Source organism: Solanum tuberosum, unplaced genomic scaffold (assembly GCF_000226075.1).
Source record: "Solanum tuberosum cultivar DM 1-3 516 R44 unplaced genomic scaffold, SolTub_3.0 scf00546, whole genome shotgun sequence".
In the NCBI taxonomy this organism is placed as follows: domain Eukaryota; kingdom Viridiplantae; phylum Streptophyta; class Magnoliopsida; order Solanales; family Solanaceae; genus Solanum; species Solanum tuberosum.
Window position 1 is genome coordinate 137,458 of NW_006239469.1, and position 3,542 is coordinate 140,999.

A 3,542-nucleotide genomic window follows, 5' to 3' on the forward strand; every position below is an offset into this window, starting at 1 on the left:
AGAACCAGCAGCACCATCTTCAAAGATCGCAGTATCAATACTAATGGAATCCAATTCAGCGAACTCGCATTGTTGAGTGTTCAATTCCTTAGGCTTTTCTTCAAACGCTTCCAATGTAGCTCTTGGCTAACATTGCTCTCATTGGAGCTAGAGGCTGCACTAGTACTAATGTCAATCTCATGGAGTGAAATAGACGTTTTTGACGTGTTGCTACAAGATGGTGCAATGCCAAGTGACTTTACAACACCTTTGTCGGATGAGCTGGAAGGCTTCTTCCTCTTGAGAGTTACGTCGATCACCTCTTTATCAGTGATGTTGGCAGCCTTAGAAGTCTGTAAAGGACCCTTAACTCCGTTATCCACATGTGTAGCCTTTCCCATCGAACTTTTGGACTTGGAAACAACGCTGACAGATTGTGGAGGGATATTTGGTGTCACCTGAGACTTTAAAGAGCGAGGAAGCTTTTCTTGAATTTGTTCTCCTTTGGTTGGTAAAGAAACATCATCCTTTTTCGGACCTCTCAAAATTATGTGGGTACAACAGAATCTCTCGATGGGATGGCCACCAATCTGAATACTCACGAGTTATTAAAGACCTCTTTTTGGATGGACGCATTGGTATGATGATCTTCGAAGAGCTCCCAAGATAAACACATGAATCCCATAGTTGCACCAAAGCTAGCAGTGAACCATCATAATGGTGCTCTATAAGTGCACCAAGAACGTCTTGACAATATCCAAATTGTCGACTTAATCTGTGAGGGCTATAAGGCTCCACAATCAGTTCATCATCCAGCCTCAAAGTGACAAAACTTGAACGAAGGCCAATAAGGAAATCGCTCCAGGAAGTGGACAATTTTCCACTATCGTCAATATGCAGCTCCATTCCTTGTAGCATGGTCAGATTGTGGAGGTCATGCACATTCACTTGTTGAAATAACTTGCGAGCGTCAACGAGGTCAAAATGTTTCGCCATCTTTTCTCCAGAAATTTGCCACATTCGCACACCTCGTTGAGGACGGGTAACACGGAAGTAGGTCTCAAAATACTCACCTATCCATCCATATACATAATGGAATGGAAGTAATGTATTGCAAGCACCCAAGTTTGAAGAAGTGGATATATCCCTGAGGTCGCGATAGATGCTTGCTAGGACCGGAACCGCCAGAGAAAATATATCTCCATGAGCCATCAAGCTTGCGACTTTGAAGACACTAGCACGAATACAATCAGCTCTCTTGTTAGGAAGAACAAACTTGCAAAGCCAACATGCGAGAAAAGCTGCCAGATAAGTCTCATCCCTAAATGATTCTTCTATGCCTAGCTCGACAAAAGGAGCATTCTCTTCTTCGGTTCGAGGCAAAAAGCTCATGTCAATATTTCCAGAAGGATCATGATTCATCCTTGGTTTTGTACGATTCTTAGACGTCCTTGGCGAAGGCTCGGCATATTTTCTTGGCTCCCTAAACCAAAACTTTGTCCATTCTCTAAAAGAGACTTCGTCGATGGCACCTTTAGTAAGTCGGTAGAACGCCGAAAACAAGAAGGAGCAACTTCTTGGGAGAAAAGACTTCCCTTGATCATCTACATGTGCCAACTCCTTAGCAGAAGGTATAACTTCATCATAAAAATAACCATGAACAGGAAGACCTCCAATGGTTCTCAAATCCCATAAAGAAATAGATAACTCTCCGACGAAGGTAGATACCGTATTGGTGGATGGACGCCAATTCTCGCAAAAGGCCTGGAGAACGTTTTCGTTGTGGTCATATGTGAACATTGAAGCAAAGATAGCATCATAAGTCTTGATGTTATCCAAAGTCTCCTTGCAGCGGGCAAGCACATCCTCTACCCACTCCCAATAGCCAGACGTATAGCGAACCTCACCAAACCCAGAAGAAGGAACACGCCAACTGCTAAGATGTTCATCACGACGAGGAGGGATAACAACAACAACATTTGATGAGTGGAAGACTTCAAGAGGAGAACTTTTTCAGTTGTGACAGTACCGGAGAAATCGTCCGTAACATCCTTCGTTTCTGTTGATGACCACTCCGGGAGATGATGAGAAGTGTCCAACGTCTTTCTAAGAAGTGGGAAGGCGCCAATCACCGGAGGATGAACTTTCAAGGTGAGAACTTTGGCGCGCGAATGTTGCTTGTTCTCCACGATTTCAAGGCAAGGGTATGGCGCATCTCGGTCACTAAATTCCATTGTCGCTTCTTGAAATCAATATTGCACAACATGCCTCTAAAAAAAAAAGGAGGTTACATTGGCGAAAACACAATCGGAGTAATCAAAAGACAAAAAAAGAATCTGACCATCAGAAATGAGTTCAACTTTGAAAATTAACTAGTTTCGGAAAAATCAAACGGCAACAAATTTCGATTTTTCTACAATTAGAAATGAATTTTACACTACGGACGCACAAATCTGTCAATCAGAAACGGGTTCAAACTTGAAGATCAAAACTGTAGCAATTGAAAAAGAATTTGGCTACAAATATTTTATATGTCGTAGTGCCAGGTTTCTAGTTTCGGAAAAACCAAACGGCTTGCGATTTTGATTTTTCTACAATTAGATATGGATTTTACACTACAGGCGTGCAAAGCTGAACCATCAAGACGGGTTACTGCTAAACTAGAGTCTAAGTTAACCTGAGAAAGTAGCAAGAGTACTTTGCTTGAAGTTTCTTTTGAGATATGATGGAGGTTATGTCTCCCGATTTGATAAAAAACAAGCGATATCGCAACTGAACAGTTAAATACACTCGGAGAACTTGTTTTTTTGCAGCGTCTAAAATTTTGTATGATGAAACTCTTTATGCATTGGAGAGGATTATATAGGGATTCTTGTGGAAGATTTCTAATCCTTCCACAAGACATAATAAGGTGGATTCGGAAAATAAAAATCTGATTTGAGTTGAGATATTTCATGTCCATTTTGAAGCCACACCAATATGGAAGGAAGAACCAAAGAATTAAGGAAAGAAGAATATCTTCATTGACTTGGATAAAGGAAAGTTGTTATTCTTTTTATTTGATTCAAAATCCAATCAATCTTCTTGTTTTATTTTCTCACACCTTGCAAGGAAAATCAGACGAAAAAATAATGTTACTACTCACTAGACCCATATATTTGAAATCAAGATAGAGGGTCCACGTGGTTGTCGAGCAAGAATGTTTTTAAAAAAAATAAAAATTCAGATCACTACAAGCAAATCATTTGTAGTGGCCTAGTTAGAATACGACGACAAGAAACAAATACTCTTGAAGTCTCAAAAAGGGAAAACACATTCATGAAGACTCCAACTCTCGTCGTCAAATTCGGCAAGCCTACACGTTGACAAGTCCCAAAAAAAAAAACACATTCATGAATACTTCAAGTCTTGTCGCCAAACTTCGGCAAGCCTACACGTCGATAGTCTTGAAGTAAGGGGCATTTGTAGAAACATAAATTGTATTGGATCAAATTCATACAAAATTTGAATTAAATCCATGTTCATTTGGGCTGAATGATTAATTTGGGATTTACAAATAAATA